The sequence below is a fragment of the Ictidomys tridecemlineatus genome, chromosome 5 (genome assembly GCF_052094955.1).
Source record: "Ictidomys tridecemlineatus isolate mIctTri1 chromosome 5, mIctTri1.hap1, whole genome shotgun sequence".
Classification (NCBI taxonomy): Eukaryota; Metazoa; Chordata; class Mammalia; order Rodentia; family Sciuridae; genus Ictidomys; species Ictidomys tridecemlineatus.
In genome coordinates this window covers 25,584,536-25,607,481 of record NC_135481.1, presented here as the reverse complement: position 1 = coordinate 25,607,481, position 22,946 = coordinate 25,584,536, and positions in this window count along the sequence as shown.

The following is a 22,946-nucleotide window of genomic DNA, read 5'->3' as shown; positions in this document are numbered from 1 at the left end:
ATTCTTAAAAAGCTTAACTTGAGCCTCAAAAGAATTCGTGGGAGCTGCAAACTTTTTGTTCCTCTCTGTCCTGGGGTCACGTACAACATGGTTGCGTATCTATGTTATCTCTCCTGTTCTACTCATTGGCTTTACTGTCTGAGAGAAACAGAAGGCACTAACTTACCCTCTTGGTGGCTCTGTGTCAACTGGTCAGCATTGGGTGAAGCAGCAGCCTGTTAGATTTCTCTTCGTGGCACAATCATCTCCCCAAAGGGTTGGAGTCTCTGTGGTGCGGGTAGGAGATGGGGATAGGTTGAGAGCAAAACACCTGCACTCAATGGAATGTGAGTTAGAATTTAATTCCAAACAGCAACAGAGCAGCGCTGCAGAATATTTTAGCAAACAAGTATTCCTTTTCATTATTATTTGCTTTTCTAGTTGAAGACCTTTGATTCTACAGGGAATTTTAGTCATAGCTACTCATTTCTAATCTATCCATGAGTGTTAGAGAAGAATCCATGTACTTTAATAGGTTGTGTCTCCAAGTAAAAGACTTTGGGGGCAAAACAGCGTAACAGTTATTATTTTTAGAAAGTTAATAGACTTCACAGTGTTAGTGTAGTTTTAGGTTTTACAGAAAATTTGACAGAATACATCAAATTTCCCTTTATTTCTATACCTACAGTTTCCCTTATTATTGGCAATATACGTTTGTGTGGTACATTTGTTGTAAATTATGAACCATTATCAATACTTTATTATTAATTAAAGTCCATAGTTTACATTAGAGCTCACTCTGTTTTGTACGGATATATGGGTTTTTACAAATGCATAAAGTCATGCATATGCCATTATAGGATCATAAAGAATAGTTTCACCACCATAAAAATCCTCAGTGCTGTACTGATTCACCTCTTTCTCCCTCCCTCCATTCCTCCCTCCCAGGTCCCAAATCCCTGGAAACCACATATCTTTCTACTGCCTCCATGCTTTTGCCTTTTCTAGAATGTCATATAGTTGGGATCAGACTATATGTGGCCTTGGCTTCTTTCTCTTAGCAGTATTTAAGTTTCCTCCATATTTTCTTGTGCCTTGATAGCTTCATTTATTTTTATCACTAAATAATATTCCATTGTATGTCATTTTTTAAAAATTATTATATTTAAAGATTATTTCTAGTGATAAATTATTACTATCATAAATGATACTTATTGTTAAGGGAAGATTTATGCCCTCCCAGCATTAAGGCAAAAATCTTCGGTTCATTTCCCTTTGGAAAATGGCTTTTTACCTACAGGTCTATATTAAAGGTCTAGGGTACTGAGAAGAAAGAGATTTCCCTACTGTTAAATGATGGATTATACTGATTAATGTTTCCCAATAGTTACAACATAACCGGGTTGAACACATCAGAGTTGTCTGTCTGAAACAAAGCATGGGTATGCAGTATAACTACAGTGAGAGTTATTTCCCCAAATTCTATTGCTTTATGAAATAAAGCAATTAGAACAAAACTATTTTTCTTTCATTCATAAAAATGCCCAAATCTAATCTAATTTGCCGCAGCTGGACCCCACCTGCAGATGACTATTTAAGCACTCTGAACATTACACACTTATCTTTTAAATATTGATAATGCCATTTTTCATTTCCTCGACATGAAATCCCACAGGGAATAATTATGCTAATAAACCTTAATGATTCTTGCAAATAAATGATCAAACCAAATTGCTACTGTTGATTTATATTAATGGATGCCTTTAGGATGAGATTTGCCAGTACGGTACTGCCTCTTGAATCTCAATTTATCTTATTTAGCTGAAGAGTGTACATAGTTTGTTAAATAGATGAAGTGTTTAAAATATAATGTGTTCGTGCAGTTTTTGCACTTCATAATGTTCAAGCATTACCATCTTGCCTCCTGGCAAATCTGCACTTAATGGCATCATTGTATATAACTTCTTTTCCTACTTGTTTTGTTACATGCAGTTAGAAAGTGACTACTTTCTGGTTGATTCAAAGTAAGTCAGTTTCCATATGTTGAATCTGATTGTTTCATTAAGACAATAAAATGTATTTCTGGATATATTAGCCACCATAATCTGGAAATAAGATTGCCTATATGATGATGTGATCCAGTGCTAAACTGTTTGGAGGTTAAAAGGACGCTATTAAATGGCTTGTTACTTATTTGTGATCTTTCCTGCTCTCTCACTCTCACTTGCTCTTGTGTCTTTACTAAGTCTACCGGAAATAAGAGAATGCTGACTTTGTGAATTCTTAAAAAAAATTGAGAAAGAATGACAGACTTATTATATCCTCATTTTCTGTATAGTGAGGAGCACTATACAGAAAAAGTGCTCATTCATTGTGGATATGAGTGCAAATTTATCTGGGTAATTCACTAAATTTTCTTAAATTTAATGAATTTGTTTAAAATACCACATAATTGAGAAAAATCACCTTAATCCAGATAATTTGCCTCAATTATCCATTTTACACATTAAAAGTCACATTATAAGCATAGGAGAGAAACAATACACACACACAATAGATGTAGGCACAGAATCAAGGTAAAAAGGTAGGTAAGTCAGCAGTAAAATCGGAGACTGGAATATACTTATATACACATATACAGAGCATAGAGCTTGTGAGGTCAGATTGTCACAGAGGGATTTGTCATGAGGTAAACAGAGACTGTCATTTGATTAGTGGTGAACATGACCACATTATACATGGTGGCGCACACCTGTAATACCAGCAACTTGAGAGGATGAGGAGGGAGGATCCTAAGTTCAAGCCAGCCTCAGCAACTTAGCAACTTAGCAAGAACCCATCTCAAAATAAAAATATAATTTAAAAAGGGCTGGGGATGTAGCTCAGTGGTTAAACACCCCTTGGTTTAATCCCTGGTACTAAAACAAACAAACTAACAACAACAAAAACACCTGTAAGTCTTATTGATTTTAAAAGCAGCATACCTACATTGATGCATATGTTCATACACATATTAACTACCTTTAAAAGGTTTTTTCTTTTCTTAAAAAATAGTGCCCAATATGATTAAAATTTTCTATTTATGACATTTTTCTCTTGGAAAATTAACCAGACCAAAACTTAAAACCACTAAATGCACAATTTTATTTGTTATGGAATTTTCAAATCTAGCAAAAAAAAAAAAAATTGGGGAGGGCAATCCAAAAACCCAATAAGGGGATAGCTAAGTCAACTACAGTATATGAGCTCCTTGCCTGAAAAATGTGAGAGTGCGAAGAGGGCCAGGGGGCAGACCTAGGAGGGGTGACCTGCGAGGACTGGGCAGCATCACCAGAAAGAAGAGCCAGGCAGTGAGAAGCTCAGCACTGATTCTAAGGCTTTGGGAAAAGAGGGACACAATGCCCTCCAGGGAACAGAAGACAATGAGGAGGAAGTGGCCAATGAGAAGGAAGAGTCAAAGAGCTCAAGCTTGCCGAGAATACAGAGCAGGAAAGAAGTACTGGACCAAGCTGTGTGCATTGTCTTAAGACCCTGCCACCACCCAACCATTGCTAGATGGCAGGGAGATAGAGAGGCTGAATCAATTAACTGAAAGAGCACGCAAACAAGAAGAGCTTCAAGGTAACAGATGACAAAGTGTGCAAGGAAATGGAGTGGAAAGCACCGTCCTGCTACCATAGCATTTATTGAGCACTTATCACATGCTAGTCACTTCAGATATAATTGTCTTTACTCATCACAACAACATTTTACATTTGAAGAAAATGAGTTTCAAAGCAGTAACTAGCCAAGTTCAAAAGTGGGGCCACTGGATAGGACAGAGATTTATACTAAGTCTGATTCCCCAGCTCATGATCTTTTCATGCGTCCAATGTTTTTAAAACTGTGGATCACAAATGGAAGATAACAGTCCAGAAAACATTTTATAGAAAATTTTCCTCAGTATCTCAGGCATCAATCTAGCACAATACTTTTTCAACGAGTCACTGAATCAGACATGTCTAAGCTGTTTTCAACAAACTATACTAATTCTTCCAATGATTATGGTATTATAAATCAAAGTGACCCTTCATTTATTCTCTCCTAAATAGGCCCAACTTTGTTTTATTAAAATATGCATGACTATAATTACAGCATATATCAATATAATATTACACTGTTGATATACAATAAAATATGGAACATACAAAAAGCATTATACGACATATGTTCTACAGCAATCATAACTATTTATCAAGTATCTAGAGCTGGTTGATTTGTGTCCAGATAAGAATTAATTTTCTCAGAGGCAGAAACTTCCCTATGTTGGAAATATGAGGAATACGAGGGGAAACTGAGGCAAGTACACAAGCAGCTTCTGGAGAGAAAAGAAATAACAATTTCTTTTTTTTTAATTTATTTTTTTTAGGTATAGTTGGACACAATACCTTTATTTTATTTACGTATTTTTATGTGGTGCTGAGGATTGAACCCAGAGCCTCGCACTTGCTAGGTGAGTGTTCTACTGCTGAGCTACAACCCCAGCTCCAGAAACTACAATTTCAATTCTAAGTTTAGAAGCAATCAGTGCCAACGGATTCCAAATAGATCAGCAGATACAGTGATGGAATCCAGACAACAGATCCTTCCATCAAACCCATTTCTCTGAGACAGTTGGTGAACTTACTTAATTTGTTTGGTTGTCTACTTGGTGACTGCTGGTCACATAGAATGAAAACTTTTATTATCATTGGTCTCTTGTTCTATAAGATGCTGCTGGGAAAATGGCTAATAAAGAAGCATTAGTCATTAAAATAGCCAAAAAAAAAAAAAAGAAGAAGAAAGTTTAAAGAAAATAAAAAAGGGGTCATAAGTGTGAAGAGCACATGTTCTGTTCTCTAGGACTTTCCTTTCTTAGTATATCTACTAAGAAATAGTCAAATAATAATCCACAAAGGCTAATCTAGCCCCTTAATTTTTTAGAATTTATTAAGGAACCTGGCATCTAGTGACTGGAACTGAACTAACTTTAGTTTATCCATCAATAAGAAGAAAAACCCCCAAGCCATCATGAATCATCTATTTTAACACCCATCCCAATAGCAGAAAGGTTATTTTTTTTTAAATGTGTATCTTAGAATCTGAGATATGGATTTTTTTCCCCTAGAAGTTAATGTTATTCCCACACACATATCGGAATGTCATGCTACCATGAAAGAGTCCAAATAAGGAACTGTGATAATGGCAACTACAACCAAACAGAAAGCAGTGCTGTCAAGCCCTCACCAGAAGAGCAGGTTCCTAACTCTTTTGTAGTTATCTTTTTATTTTTCCTCCTTAGCATCATCCAGGGTAGTCCTACACTAGGCATCGGCTAGGGGTTTTCTGAGATAAATACCCTGACAGAATTGAACAGTCGAGAGATTTCTTTGGAGTACAGCCCATGAAGAATAAAGGGAGTGGGGAGCAGGGGAAAGCACTCAGGGCCTTCAGACATAATCTGGGTCTGACACCTGTAAAAGGAGAGAGGAAAAGAATAAGGAGGTGCCTCAAACTGTAGTACAACTCTAAGGAAGACTATTGGAAAGTCCCGAGTGAAGACTTCCCATTAGAGATGATCCATGTTGGGCCCAAAGCTCTCATACCCTGGCTGTGCTCAGGTATTGACTGAGAACCCTCAGGAAGAGACATGCAGCTTCTGGAGGTTTTTGGCCAGAGACTTTCCCTAAGGACACACCTGAGCAGGGCACCTCCGCACGTGCCACATGGGGTGCACACTGACACATGGGGTGCTTCAATGCTTCCCATATTTATGGTGGAAGTCATTTCCTCTGATCTCCTCATGTGTCATCTTTGTCTCTGCTGTTCTCCTTCACTCTTTTCTAAAAACACTCTCCATGCTAGTCTGTTCTGCTCGCATTTTGTAATCAGGGATATAGAATCTTTGAGGGATAATAGAGCCAGTAACATACAACTAGGACCAGGCATCACTCATGCTGTCAACCCAACACCCTGGTTTTTCCAGGAGTCCTACCCTGTTCCCAGAGTTCCCCTGTTAGGTATGCAAATTAAGACACAATCCCTCCCACTCTCCTTTTGCAACCCTTGCTGCATAAACAGTACTGAAAATATTTAAATTTTAAAAACGGAGACTTGGACAACCTCATAAGGAAACATTCATGAGATAACTCTTCAGATACTTTATGAAAGGCTATGAAGAAAGAACAAAGTGTTCAAATAATATTTCAAACACATACTCATAGGATCTTTAAAGATGCAATACGGAATCAATTTGTAGAGTACAGTGGCAAGGATAAACAGTATCTTTGACCTTGAACAAGTCATTTAACCTCCCTGACATCTGTTTGTTCCTCTATAAAATGAAGAGGTCGAGCTAGATGATCCTTGAGGCCTCTTCTAGTACTAACATTCTGTGAAATAAAAGTCAACTTAGAGATTAATTGGGTTTCTGAGCCTCGAGCAATTAATTACACTGTTGCTGCCCTTTAACAGACCCATCACAGAAGAAAATTAGCTTCAACTGATTTAATCTTCACAAACTCATGTTGATTTTAAGTCCAACGTTATTTTTTAAGATTTGCAAATTGATGCTCTCACAAAAGGTTCAATAGCTTTCTGGGCAAGGAGTTTGACCTGATAGACAAACTGCAATACTAAGGTCATTCCTTCCCATTTAAAAAAAGTTGTCATTGTGCTGACGTTTTTTCTCTTCATTCTTTTACTACTCAGAACCTCAGCGGGATTATATGATTATATCATGTGCAAGTACGAATATGTAACAATGAATTCTACTGTTATGTATAATTATAATGCACCAATAAAAAGAAAAAAAACATAGAAGCTCAGCAGGTACTCCACCAGAGTTTTATAGAACGATAGACTCTGATTTTGTGAAGTTCTTTGTCAATTTCTAAAATGCTCAAGGATATTTGATCAGAGACTCTAATCTCACTGTGTTTTCTTTTTGAGTTTCTGCATTCCTCTTATTTTGTCTTTACTATACTTAGGTCAACTTTGAGCTGTTTGTAGAAAATGTGGTTAACTTTCCAGAAAATTTTTTAGCAAACCACAAAATCAGTTTTGATTTCCAGTTATAAGGAGCTATTTTATTTTATCCTCCTTTTAACCTTTATATTTAAACAGTGATGATATTTTCTCACTTTCCTCTTGAATATTATAGTGTAAACCTACTTAAGATTGATTTAGGTAAAGAAGATTGAACCTAGAGGTGCTTCCACTGAGCTACATCTTCATCTCTTTTTTGAGACAAAGCCTCAATGAATTGCTGAGGTTGAATTTGAACTTGCAATCCTCCTGCCTCAGTCTCCTGAGCCACTGGGATTATAGGCATGTGCCACCATGCCCAACAATCTACTTAAGATTAAAAACTTAATCCTACAACTTTAGTTTATTGAACTTTTAATAAACTAAAGTTAATCATTTTCCTATGTCTTATGTTTTTGTCTTAATCCTTTAAAATATGATATCATAAAGTGTTAAGTGACACACTTTTAATTCATCTAGGATTTATATGTATATTTTGTCAAATGTGAGGTAGCTATTCAAGTGTCTTATAGACATGTCGTGGAGATGTTGTGGTTTTGATTCCAGACCACTACAATGAAAAGAGTATCACAATAGTGTGAGTCATGAGTTGTTTTGGTTTCCCAGTGAAATCAAAGTTAATTTGTATTATACTCCTTAGTGTACAATAAGTAGTCCACTATGTATATGATAGCATTATGCTTAAAAATAATGCATATGTCTTAATTTTAAAATACTTTGTTGCTAAGAAATACAATCATGTGAGCCTCCAGAAAGTCATCATTTTTTTTTGCGTGGAGTATATTGCCTATACGCTGATGGCTGCTGACTGATCAGGGTGGTGGTGGCTGAAGTCTAGGGTGGCTCAAGCAATTTGTTAAAATGAGACAGTGAAGTCTACCTCCTTGACTGACTCTTCCTTTCATGAATGATTTCTCTGTAGCATGCGATGCTGTTTGACAGCATTTTACCCACAGTAGAACTTTCCAAATTAGATCCAATTCTCTCAGATTTTGTCACTGCCATTACTTATAAGATTACATAATACTCTAAAACCTTTTGTTGTCATTTCAATAACGTTCATAGCATCTTCTCAGGGAGTAGACTCCATCTCAAGGAACCACTTTCTTCATCTGTTCATAAGAATCGATTCCAAATCTACTAAAGTTTTATCATAAGATGGCGGCACTTCCATTTCATTTCAGGCTCCATTTCTAATTACAGTTCCCTTGCTGTTTCCACCTTATCTGCAGTCACTTCCTCCACTGAAACCTTGAATCCTTCAAACTCATCCATGAGGGAATCAACTTCTTCTAAACTCCTGTTAGAGTTCATATGTTGACCTATTTCCATGAACCACGCATGTTCTTAATGGCATCTAGAATGGTTGATCTTTCCAAGTTTTCCATTTACTTTGCCCAGATCCATCAGTGAATTCACTTGAAGGAAGCTACAGCATTATGAAATGTATTTCTTCACTTTATCTTAGCCAAAAGGCTGAGAAGCAATGCAAAATATATTTCTTAAATCATAAGAGAGTCAAAATAACTTCATCCCCGGGCTGCAGAATGGATGCCCAATTCAATCCTGCCATTATGTCTAATTATAAAGAGGAAAGGGTCTCATTGGTAATTATCAACTCTACGTGGGAACTATTCTTTATTGCTACTTTATTTACTTTTTTGGTGTAAATTCAAAGTATTTTCGATTTCACCAGGGCTGGTTGTGCCAGAAATCGTCCAAATGATTCTTCACCTCATTTCATGCCTGTAAACTTAATCCTAACAAATACTACGCAACATTTACTCATTTTACTATTGCTATTAGCATTTCACATGCACTAACTCAACCTTCTAAATAACTCTGTGGGTAGGCACTATGATTATTATTTGATAAAGACAAAAATTAAGACCCAGATTAGTTAACTTAGGATATCTAAGTTAATTCAACTGTGAAGTGATAAAGCTAGGATTTGCTAGTCCCTGTGCCACGCCACTGGACCACAGTGTTATCCAAACAAAAAGTGAATTGCAATAAACTGTACGTAAGCAGATGAACTTCTCTCAGCACCTCCAGATGCTGGGAGTAGCGCAGAGAGGAGCTGGGCCTAAGAAATGGCTGGTAACAACTCCTAGCCCAACTACAGCATTAGAATTTCAGACAAGTAGAACATGATAAGAATCTGATTTTCCAAATGCTTGTTCAGACATATGCAGAATTTACTATAAGTTCCTTACTCTTTCATGTACATGTTTTTTTTTTTTTGCAGAAAGATAGAATAAGATAAAGTATAATTTAGTCTTATTTCAGAGACTAAACTTGCCAGGGTGAAAAAATCGAGGTAAAAGAGGCTGTTTTGTTTGTATCCACTAGCCAGGCCTGAGTAATAAAGCCTTCAGTCATTTGTTCTTATTGCTTCACTGACACAAGAATCCATTTTTTCCTCATGTGGGCTGCCTCCATCTTATTTCCCACCTCTAAGCTACAGAACACATTAATTCTCAGTTATGCTTACTCAGGGTCCAATCTGCAGTTCTTACATAGGCAAAACTATAATAGAAAGCCCGAATAATTAGTTCTTCCAACATCATCCAGGCTGAGGGTTTTATTTTGTTTATTTTAAAGAAAACTCAGGGGACATGAATGTAGATGAGGCTGCAGCATTAGTAAGAGTTGGATTTTATTTTTCTAATCAGCCAGAGTGGCTACTGCAGGCAACCAGGAAAAGTCAGAAGTTTGGATCTGTAAAATCTGAATTGTCTACATCTCAGAGATCTTGAGCTGGCAGTTGCATGTACAAATCTATAGTCAGAGAAGTGAGGGCTAGAAGTATAGATCTTCAGAGTGGATAGTGAAGAAATGGATATAGCTGCTGTCTCTTATGTCCCAAGGATGGGACTTGGGCCAGGACCACCCAAATTCAGGACTCAATTCAAACATTTCTGGCTTCCTCTTGTCCAGGGGCTTGGATACCTAGTGCCCTTCAAATAAGACTACCTTGGCAACAGGTATTCCACAACTTATTTAATACATATTTAGCACTTGTATGTGCTAGTTATTGTTAGGTAGTGGAGATGGAAAGCCAAATAAAATACTTTCTGTTCTTATGAAATTTTCAATTTACTGAGGAAGACGGTCACAAATAATTACAACACAATAGTTATCTCGATTCTGCATCAGTATCAGTCTGTTTTCCATGCTCATTTCTACTAACCTAGTTTAGGTCTTAAAAGTGACTAATAATGCCTTAACCATTCCATCTGTCCAATCTCTCCCATCTTGCTTTTCCAGATTTTTCCATCTTGCTTGCCAGATTCCTTTTCTTGAAACACAACACTGTTCATGCCATTTGTTAAGTAAGGAAGCATTCACTGAACAACCTACTAAGTACACACACATACACACACACACACACACACACATAAAACAACAACAACAACAACATCAAAAAAAAAAAAAAACCCAAGGTCTTCTCATAATGTAAGGTCAATTTCTGGTTCAAACATCCAAACTACATAATCCATTAGAAGTAACCTTCTAGAAATTACTAGTCGTTATCTAGTCCACGCATGAATGCCCTTTAAGTAGTATTAAATGGTAAGTGGAAAGCTGAATAAAATCACATTTACCTTAAAAACTTCCAAAGACACACAATGAAGTTTTACGAAAGGAGCCCAGTATAAGTTAAAAAATCTAGAAATTTGTGTATGTAAGTCCTTCCTGCTTACCAGTGAGAGCACAATACTCTCTGCTGGTATTCAAGGCCTTTCTGGTTAAGGCATTTCAGAATTAGCTTGTGGGATTCTCTCTTCACACTGCCTTTCCTGAATGTGTTTTCACAGTGCCACTCTTCACCCAGTTCCCACACAATCCAATCCTACACATCCATCCAGGTCAAATTTAAGTCCCACCTCTCAGTAAAACCACCCCTGTCCCCCTAGCTGAGCCATTACCTCCCTCACCTGAGATCTGTAGGCTTTATTTTTTCCCTTTATGGGTTTCCACTTTTGATGATCAGTGCACCTGACCCAGGAAGGTCTGTGAAACCTGGGCCCATCTCTTGGATGCCTCTATCTCCTGCCTGCTGCTCAGCATCAGGACTTGAAAGTTTTATTAGAGTCTTGTGGAATACATAGAGCAGCATTTTTCTGAATCTGGCCTCTATTTTGTAAAGAAAGGAAGCTCTATTAATGTTCCCACTAGATGTATATTCTGATTCCTAAATTTAAAACATTAGATATCTATTGGTATGTACCAAATACTGACCCCTACCAATGCCTGATACCTACCTGATATTGTGTGTTTTCCATTTCAAAAGATAATTGTGATTTTTGTTATGGGGGAGGGGGATAATAAACCAGAAACAATTAGCTTATACATAAAATATAATAAGGTGTTAGTTATAAGCAACAGAAAACAACAAAGTTGCTTCTAGATGGAGGAGATGCATATGGTTAGGAGGCAGAGTGGACTATTGAAAGGGAAGAGTTCTTAGCTGAACTGGGATTTGAGTTCCTATTGGAAGTCCTGAGCATCTTAAGGCTGAGCCAGGGACACTAGAGGGAGCCAAGGCTTGCAATGTGGAGAGAATGCTTCCTGGCTTAATCAGCCTTGGGTTCACCACCTCTAAAACATTTGCTTAGTAAATTGAGCAGGTTAATCTTTATTACACATTCAGATGCTTCTAGAGAACAGCTTCTAAAATTCAAACTGTGTGGTCTATTTTCAGTTGATTTATATTAATAAATACTCAGCACCTAATGTCTCTATTTTGTATCGCTTTGCCAGTCACTGTTTCCTGAGCCTTAACTGTGAGTTAATCTAAGACATTTAACAACCACCCTGTCAGGATCACAAGTACACAAGGATCACAAGGGACCCTGATCCATGCATGTCCTGCCCACTTGGACTGGCCCAGAGCTGACCTACCCCAGGATCCCCACTCTCAGAGCCCTGGCCCTCACCCTATTAGGCCTGGTGCCCAGTGGTTCTTCTTATGCTTTCCAATACCAAACCTCTGGGACTGATCATGACACAGGGGTCACCCCTTTAGTCTTTTCAATCAGTCCCACCCACAGGAGTCCTAAGCTAGTAGTGTTTAATTTTCCTAGATATTCTGGGTCGCAGTGTGAGGTCAGTCTGGCCAATAGCACCAGGCGGCCTGGTTCGGGGTCTCGAAGGACAGCCCAGGCCTAGGGCTGAGGCTCTCTCCACGGCAGATGGTAAGAGTGAGGAGAGGTTGAGTTGGAGTGAGAAAATAAATTGGGTAAATCTGATTCGCTACCCTACCTCAAACAGTGTGACATCAAGCAATGTGAAATTTATACGTCCACTGAAAGATGGAACCATGTTTTTTGCTGTATAAAAATGTTGATTTGTCCTAAATTTTGAGATGCAAGAAATTCAGAAATAAAAAGGATGCTGTGACACTAAATCAACAGAGATCTGAAGCTTACCATAGCCTAAGGGAAAAGAACCCTCAGGAATAAGAGGGGCCCTCCAGGATACCCTGGCATGGTACCCTGTGCTACTTACTCCTGGGGCTTCCCGATTGATGACTAAGGAATCAGAGGCACAAAGGCCTCACCAACCACTGCAGAGATGTGAGGGGTGAAGGGAACACCCAACAGGCTCCCTGTTAATCCAGAACTGCTCACATGAAGCTGTCACCCTGCTTCTGGGTACGTCAAGGACAGGAGACTGAAGACCCAGTGCTGGAAGGAAAATGGAGAGAAAATTGTAGGGACAGGCTTCTAAGGTGAGGTAAGAAGAGAAGAGCATCACCCAGTATCCCTCTTTGCCAACCTCCCATAGCCCCATGCTGCTGTCCAGGTGTCCTGAGGCCTCCCTCCTCCCATAATCCAAAGGGAATAAACAATAGCAAGCAGAGAGGGAAGAATCACTCTGGCCTCTAGATACCTGTTACCGGGAGCCTGGTGAGCAGAAGCGAGAACAAGGCAGGAGTCGCTACAAAACGGGGTGGAGGTCCAGGCAGGTTCAGGGAGAGCAACCAGGAGCCTCCCATGTTGGGCCAAGGAGCTTCCTGTGCTGGCAGGTGGGCGGTGGAGACCAACCTGAAGGCAGAGGGGTTGGGCAAGAGGCGCAGCAGCAGAGGGGCCATAGCTCCTTGCTTTTGCTGTCTGGGCTGCTCAGTTGTTCTCACTAGGCTGACACAGAGAAGTAAGTGGGCAGCACTCCCACTTCATGAACTCCAGAGCCAGGCCTGCTGCAGGGAGTATTAATGCCCATCACGTGTGATCAGTGAGGTGCTGGGCCCACAGGTGCGCCTTGGCCTACCATGGAGGCAGGTCCAAGTAGGGTCACTGCGCCATCTCCACCTGCCTCTGCCAGAGGCAAGTTAGATGAGAAGATGCCCTGCACATACGAGATGAGAAGAAGAGGGAACAAGAGAAACCGAGAAATGAAAGGAGAGAGTTCTGGGGGGGAGGGGGTGGAGCTGAGGATGGCCACATCAAGAGGAGCTTCGATTCTGGCAGATGACAAAGCAGTTGCTTTGTCAGCAACTCCTCAGGAGGATCTGTGTCTCGAGTCCATTTTGTATTACTATTAACAGAGCACCTGAGACTGGGTAATCTATTAAGAACACCAATGTATTTCTCAGTTTTAGAGGCTGAAGAGTCTGAAATCAAATCAGTCCAGGCAATACTTGCGTTATCCATAGCAGAAGGCATCAAATGATGGAAGGGCAAAGACAGGGTGAGAGGGGGCTAAACCGCACTCCCTCCATCACAGCCTTCATCTGGCAGCGCCCTCAGGACCGGAACCACTTCCTCTTAAGCCCACTTCCCTGCAGCATTAGGGACCAATTTTCCAACATGTGAGCTTTGGGGTCATCAAACCAAGCACTCAATGCAGATGGTGGCCACAATCACAGTTGTCACAAAGGACTCTGGTCTGGTTTCGAGTTGGACTTAAAGACCTAAACGCATTCACGCTTGTACCCTCTTCCCTCATCCCCATTTAACAAATCCTTCAAAATTGGGCTCAGGTTGCCCATAAATCACCATAAAACCACCCTGAGTCCCTCGGTCGACCCATTGCCTCTCTCACCTGAGACCCCCAGGCTTTATTTCTTCCTTCCCTGTGGGCTTACACTTTGGGTAGTTGGCGCACACACCCTCTTTTTATCCCTCTCCTAAAGGTCCACGAAGCATGGGTCCATCTCTTGGATGCTTCCGTTTCCCTCACAGCAGTGCAACTTGAAAATGTCACTAGAGACTTATGAAGCAAGCAATTCTGTTTCCTTTTCCGTTAAAGAAGAAAGCTACATAAATATTCCCACAAACTCTTGTTTCTAATTCCTAATTTAGATTCAATATTGAACACCTGCCACATACAACTGATCACGTTGTCTCTTGATTTCAAAGATGTGAAAGACAATTGTGATTTTGTTGTGGAAACACAACATAAAAAGGAACACTTAGGTTTTGAGACTGAATAGAATAAAATGCTAAATTGCACATTGTTAAGAGGAGCTTAGAAGTGGGAGAAAGGAATGTGGTCCAGGAAAGAAATGGAAAGCTAAAAGAAAAGTAGTTAGTTGAACTAAGCATTGGGGATGGGTAGCATTTATACATGTTATAGCCCTGCCGATGTTGCAGCCCTTGCCCTTGACATCAGGCCAATGCAGGACTTCACTAATGGTGTTATCACTGAAAAAACTGAAGATGAGTCAGAGGCCCAGAGTGGTCCCTGGTGGATCAGGACACTTTTCCTTGGACCATCCTATTTTCTCTTTAGCCTCCCAGGCAGAGGTTGCAGTAGTTACCAGAAAGGCCAACCATCAGGACCTTTCTTAGATTCCTCCTGCTCAGACCTTGAGAAAACCAGGCTGGGAGTCTTCCTTGACTTCCTCTTTCTTAGTTGAGTAGGAACAGGCTTCGATGTAATGTTGTCTACTTGTCAAACATAGACCTTGTCCTCATCATCCAGGATAGAAACTTCTAACTTCTTTTGGAGCTGCCCAGGTTTTTACTGTGTCTTTGTCCTTGTCCTGGCACTCACAGTGTCTTCTTCATTGTTCCCATCCTTCACTACTGGGGAAGTGATTCCACCACTCAGCTGGTGGTCAGAGGAACTTCACTGTACTCAGGGGTCCCAAGGTGCTGCCAAAGGCCTCTACCTGAGAGCTCTGGCCTTCGTTCTCCAGAGTCTGGTCTGCGTGTGGTGTTCAGTTTCAATACAGTTTGAGTGTGTCCCCCAAGAGCTCATGTGGAAGAAGTCTGATCTCCAGTGTGGCAGTGCTGTGAGATCAGGGAATCTATAAGATTAGTGCAAGGTAATTAGGGTATTTGGTGTGCCCTCAGAAGGCATTAATGTAGTTCTTATGGGACCCTAGTTAGATTCCACAAGAGTAAATTATAAAAGACCAAAGTCTAGATCCTCCCCACTCTCTAACTTCCCATCTTGCCATGTAATCTCTCCCTCTCACACACATTCCGGCCATAATGGTCTCCCAAAGTGATGAGGGTACCAGATCTTGAACTTTTCAGTTTCCAAAACAGTAAAACTAAATAAACCTTTTATTTGTAAAGTATCCAGTCCTAGATATTTTGTTACAGCAACAGAAAACAGACAAATACATCTGGCTTAATAGGTAGGAAGAAAAGTCACAGGCCCTTAGAGGGTAAATTTGCTGTCCTATCTGTCAACATGATGGATGGGAACAGCAGCCTGTGGGAACAGAGTGAGAACAGCATGCCTACAAACCAGCTTGGGCCCCAGCATTGCCTTTTCATCCAGATTGAATAGTTGCTCTGGGACAACATGGTCTGCTCTAACAAACAAGAATATGCTAAGGCAAGAACACAGGCCCTATGGCTTCCCAAGGAGCTTCACTTTGTTTCCTCCTGTGGCCACCATTTCCCTCCTCCAATGTGTCTTTACTCCTCCCGTGCCTAGCACAGAGCCTGGCGTGTATAAAATGATTTATAAATGATGCTGAACCCCCAGGGAGACACCTGGCAGATGAATGACACTAGCTAATACAGCCTTGAAAGTATAGTGTGACACAAATGATAAAAATAAATATCCTCTATCTCATTTCATAACAGCAAATCTGAAACCCCATCTTTTGGAAGAACATTGTCTGCACTGAGATGCCCATGTCAACGATCCTGCTTATCAAATTCTGTTGAGCCAGCGTGGAAGGAGCGACTGTCTGTAATCTATTTACCTTAAGGAGCTCAGTCACGTGTTCAGCTCACAGCCCGTTTATCAGGATGAAGGATGCTCTCTAGAGAGAGCAGACAGCAGGACAGGCCGAGCTCAGATGACAGTCTGCCCAGTGGAGATTGACTTTAATGAAGCACAGAATAAACAGGAAGATTAAGAGGGTGCAAAAAATCAGTGACAAGTTCTAAGTTCACCTCTCTGTTGGAAATGAAGTTTCTCTGTACAGCTGAGAGCTGTCTCTCGGCTATAGATGGGGCATCTGTTTGGTCACTAATGATCCCACGCTATCTAAATCAGACTCTGTGTGAAAGAAAAGTTTTCTTCTAATTTATGGACCTACTTCTGTGCTTTTTATTTAAATCTCCCCACAAGGCAATTTTCTTTAGAGCAAGTATAAAGGTTGGATTTATTAAAGGGGTTGAGAAAATAGTCAATAGATTAAAATGTTATCCTGACAAGAAGGAATTATTTTTTTATATTGTTCCATTACACAATCCCTCTACTTTATGCTGAAAAATCATGCTTACTCAGCCATCCATGATGAGGGCGGTCAGTTCTGCAGGGACAATCCACCTTATGAAAGTGCTAATTTCCTGGAATAAAAAGGCAACAAAAACTAGCCTTCTTCAGAGAACCATGCCACTTACATAGGAATTTGATGACATTCAGATATTTTATTGTATATTGTTTCAGTTTTTCATTTGATATATTATTTTTTAATAAATAGAAAGACACCTAGGTTACAAAACAGCCAGAGGGTATGGTCCAGAATTCATATCTATCATTCAGAGATGACAGTTTCATTTATAGGATCCTAATAGAGAATTTTTGAAAAATGTCATTGTCATGTCTTGTTTGAAAACATAGGTTTTACTAAAGATGGGAGCAAAGGATTGACTTGATATAGCATATTGTTCTTTAATCCAACTGTGAGAACTAATGTGTGTGTAAATGTGCAAATGCCTAATAAGTAGAAAAGAATGTAATCTTGGTGGTGATGTTGCATTTACACCAGTAGATGGCACTCTGATTCAAATTGCTTTCCCACCCTCCTTGTCCAGCAGTCTGCTTGTTCAGAGGTAACTAATAAACAGGACACTGCTGAGATGTACCCGAGTGAAAATGTGTAGTAACACAAAAGTAACTTAAACTGATATTAGCGAACTATTTTATGGAAGTCGACATGTACGTGGGTACAGCGCACAGTCATAATAGAGTCATCAGAATGCCTGGAACCAGATGGGATTCCTTGAGAACTCCTTTATGGAAGGGGTTCATTAAGTAGACTGGAATGGAACAGAAGGGACATGGGGCAGCAAGCAGCAGGCATTCCAGGTATAAGTGGCCTCTAGAAAGGCTTCTTGGAAGCCAAAGTACGTATGAGGAATATGAAACAATTTGGGTCTGCTTTGAAGAAGTCATCTGAGACAGACTTAAAGTCAATAGCCAAGCTTCGTTTAATGAGAAGAAAGGTGGGGATGGGGGTGGGCAAGAGAAGCACCAGTTTCATACAAATAAACAAACAGAACACGGTTGGCCAAAGTTATTCCTTTCATCCAAATTTTGCTTTTGATTGTTATTAAGAAATAGAATTCAGGGGCTGGGGTTGTGGCTCAGTGGTAGAACATGCACCTTGAATGTGGGAGGCACTGGGTTCGATCCTCAGCACCACATAAAAATAAATAAAGGTATTGTGTCCATCTACAACTAAAAAAATATTTTTTAAAAAAGATATAGAATTCAAATTGGCCAACTGAGCCAACATTTTTATATAAGTACTTACACTTACACTTTACATTATGTAATTCTGCAGCTGGTTCAACTTGTACTAGTCAAATGTAAATGCTGAGTTTTCTTTCTACCTAAATAAAGAATTCTGAACCCCAGGGCTCCAGCACCTCCAAAAGCCATCCATTCGACTTTAATTTTTGTTGTTGTTGTTACCTTGGCAAATAATTTCCTAACCTTTTGGCTGCTTCCTGTAAATTTTGTGTGTGGTTTATTTATTTTGCCTAAGCTTAGAAAAACATAAAAGGTCATAGGGAAAGAAATGTATCCGTGGTGAGAATTAAGCTTGTACTTATTTTTAGAGCATCTGAGGCAATGGAGGAGTCTTAATTGGCATTGTACTTTCTAATGCAAATTCAAAGTTAGAGCAGGAAGGAGGTGTTTTAAATAATTCAGCAGAAACTGCACCAAATGAACAGTTAGTGAAATCTCTTTAAGGTCTCAAGTACAGTGAAGCATTAATGGGAACTGTGTTGCTTAATCTACAGAAAGTGCTTTCCACTCACCATATGTTACCAGGACTATCATTAAAGTCGTAATTTATTATGAGGATGAATCTTTAAAATGCTGTGCTGAGGCCCCAGGTTCTGGAACCACTGGCTAGGTCAGCACTTTGTGTGTGGTTTTAAGCAGTGATGTGCCTTCGGTAAGAAAAAGAGAATGAGGTTCATTAATTCTCAAAGTGCCTTAAACACAGAAATTCTGGTTTTTGTTTGTTTGTTTTGTTTTATTTTTCTCTAGAAGGGGGGAAACATCTTTGAACAAATAGATTGAATATGTGATTGGCTAGTTCTACTCAAGAATAATAACATCGGTCTTTGAATTAGTTTCCTTTTCTTTTTAATTTTGTTTGTTCTGTTTTGAAATAAGGATCTTACTATGTTGCCTAGGCTGGTCTCAAACTTGTGAGCTCAAGTGATTCTCCTGCCTCCTCCTTCCAAGCAGTGGGGATTATAGGCATGTAAAGACCAGCTCCCTTTGAATGTAAATGGATGTTCCCAAACAGCTGTCATTATAGGGCTTTGAGGTTTGTTGAATGCAGGGATTTTAGGTGAACCCAATTATGACCAAGAGAACTACTCTGTAAGATGAAGAGGTAAAGTGCAGTCTCATAGCAAAGAGTAGAAGAAATGCAACTGCCATGCTGGGCCTCAAACCTGTGACCTAAGCCCTGTGAGCCCCATGCCTTCAGCTTAGCCAGTCACTCTGAGCTGGTGTCCTATCCTTGGTATTTGAAGGAGTAGGCGACATGCCTTGAATATGAAAATGTGTGTCCTGCTCAAATAAGTTTGTGTGATGGAAGGGAAGGATGGGTTGAATTAAGTGGATGAGGAAGAAAAGATTAATCTTAAAAGATAAGAGGAAAAAGGGTCACATTATGGATGGCCTTGGACAACCAACACTTAACTTAGGTCTTTTAGAAGCAGATCTGGGACTGAAGCTACACACACACACTCTTACTTAGTCCCAGTAGTTTATTATGTATTTGCCAAAGCAGTTGCAACTTAAAAATTTTATTTCCAAACATAACCCATGAAAAGAATCGTCTGGCTCCTAAAATATTCATGTTATTGCTACTGCATGCTCGTGCTTGCATTTGAGGGTTTGCCTTCAGCTATACCTTAGCATAAAAGAGATCGTACTAAAAATAATTGGCATAAAGCCATCAACTTGCTCATTTGCTCTCTTTCACTGTAAGACAATAAAGAAATTAAATGATGTCTCATTTGGCTTTATACATTTGCATAGTTAAATGTTCGGATACTTCCCTGCTAAGTAAATTGGGCTTGATCAGACAGACTAGTAATGGGTGAATACCCCAAATTTTTAAATGTGTTCATTCTTTCTGGCTGTGGACGATTAGCAAATTTTTGACTATTTATGTGACATCAATGATACATTGTTGAATGAATAAAGCAGGTTAACACAGCTATATGCTATCATGAAAAAAGTTACATGGATGTTATTTATATTTTTCTAAATATATATAATATGATAATACACATGTATAAAATCCACTAGGTCACCATCTCATGAATACAAACTAAATCATATTAATATTTAATATCTCAAACACAATGGAAGTGGGCCCTTCTGCTTGATTTCCCGTCTTTTACAAAGTCTGGTTCCCAAAATATTTATACTCATGTGAATAAGAAAATATTAGTCTCAGGCCCTATCATTCCATTAATGTGTAATTTATCTGTATTTCTGATAAATTTGAGATAAGTTCACACAAAGCCAAAACTGCAAACAAGTAGTTGCAATTTAAAAAAGTAGTTGCAATTTAAACACCCATTCCTGCAAACCATAGTGTAGAGCTTTGTCATTTTGCTGGGTAGCAGGAGTTTATAGGTGATAGCAAAGTGTGCCCTCTCTCTATGTTTCCCTAACATTCAAGATGTCCAAAAGCAGTTTGGTGCTCAAGTGTTCCAATTCATGAAAGGGACACACACACACACACACACACACACACACACACACACACACACTTTCTTCAGGCTATATTCTATCCACAAGGTCTAAATTGGAGCAACTTTCTTTAATTATCTGGCCACCATATGGAGGATACACCCACCATGTGGAGGATACACCCAGCAAAGTCCCATCTACTTTCTTCCTTCATTTTCCACTTCCACTCTTCTCACAACAACTGTAAATAAAACACACACCTTGATAGGTTCTCAGCATAGTCTACTCACATTGGATAAAGAGGATCAAAATACTCCCTGCCCCATCACCCAGCACATGCTCAATATTGTTTCATTAACACTAAACTCTGGATTGTGACATTGTAAGCACAAATGGCCAACTTGTGTTGAGAAAGAAAGAAAAAAATATTATATATATATATATATATGTGTGTGTGTGTGTGTGTGTGTGTGTGTATACACATATAATTTGAATAACATAATTAAGAATTTTAATCAAACTACCTATATTTAACTATAATCTATTATATATATATATATTGTTTTTAAGAGAAAATAATATACTTCTTTTTCAAGTACATCCAAGACAATACAAATGCCAAATACAAATACAAAGAATTAATGCAAGATAAAATATAAAATGAGAATTGACTCAAGCTGTTAATTAAGTTGGAAAAATAAATAATTCACTCTTCCATTAAAAATAATTATTCTCCCTCCCCAGGTTGTTGTATAAATAAATTCTACCAAGTTGTCAGGAAAAATACAGTTCCCATCATTTGCTAAGTGTTCCAGAAAGAGGAAAAAGAAAGTTCCTCAATTATCCTAGATTCCATACAGAATGGAAAACCCTATAGTATCAAAAACCTGTTAGAATTAATAAGACAGCTCATAAAGGTTTGACAAATTCACCATCAATTTATAAAAATTCAATGGTATTTCCATTAGCACCAACAATGATTAAAGAGAAAAGTATAACTTTAAAAAAATGCACCTTTCATAATTACAACAATTGCTATTCAATACCTCACAGTGAAAAAACAAAACATGTATAAGACCTCTGTGGAGAAAAATATAAAACTATTAAAGGACATTAAAAAAAGAGATCTGAATAAATATAGAGATTTTGCATGTTAACAGAAGACTTCAAGATGTCAAGTTTTCCTCAAATAACCCACAAGTGCAAATAAATTTTGATTTAAATTTCAGTTTCATTTTTGAGGAACTTGACAAACATTCCAAAATGTAGAGAATAAAAAAATAACATCATCAATTTTGAAAAAGAAGGAGGGGATTGAGGACATTTATCCTATCAGAAACAAGGCTTATCACAAAGCATTTGTGGTAAACTTGTAGAAAAAGAAAAACAGGACATGGAACAAAATAAGAACCATAATAAATGGACCCATGGATGTATTAGTACTTGATAAATAAAAAAGATGGCACTTCGTATCAAATAGATTCTTGTATAGGTAGAGTTGGAGTAACTTGCTCACTAATTAGAGAAAAAGCAAATCTCAATCCCCACCTCACCATTCAAAAAATGAATAATGGGTTACAAACATAAAAGATTAAATCTATACAGCTAACAGAAGAAAATGCAAAAGAAAGTTTTGACCTACTTGAGATTTGAAGAGAGAACTTATTTAAAAGTCTATGTCAGGAATTTAGAGACACAGCTCAGTGGCAGATCCTTGGCTAGCACATGCAAGGCCCTGGGTTTGATCCTTGGTAACTGCCTCAGTCATCATTACTGGGAGGCGGGGGATGTCTATGTAGGGTAAAGAAAAAAAAAAGTGATGGATTTGATTTTATCAAAATTGAATGTTTCTGTGCAATGAAGAACACTATGAATAAAATTAACAGGTGATACCTGGGGGAAATGTTTGCAATGATTAAAGAAGTCAAGATATTAAGAAATAAATACACAGGCTGGGGCTGGGGCTCAATGGTAGAGCATTTGCCTAGCATGTGTGAGGCACTGGATTTGATCTCAGCACCACATAATAAATAAATAAAGAAAGAAAGAAAGAAAGAAAGAAAGTCTCAAAGAGCTAACTTCTTTAAAAAAAGAGAAGTAAATACACAATGAAAATAGTAGTCTTACCTTACTTATGGGAGATACATTCCAAGAATCCCAGTATATGCCTGAAACCATGTTATTTCCTATACCTACATACTTACGATGAAGTTTAATTTAAAAATTAGGCATAGCAAAATATTAACATTAGTAAATTAGGACAATTCCAGCAATATACTGCAATAAAAGTTATGTGAATGTGGTCTCCCTCCCTTGAAATACTTTATTGTACTGTACTCACCTTTCTTTTTTGTGATGACAGGAGATGATGAGATGAAGCCTATATGTTGAGATGAAATGAGTTAAATGACTGTTAGAGTCTGTAAACAAGTCAGGATGGCACCTGGCAAAATGCCAGAGGGAGTGGTTTGTGAAGTAAGTAAAGCTATTAAGTGTGGAGATTCCTTATTGGTTGACTGCTGTATCTA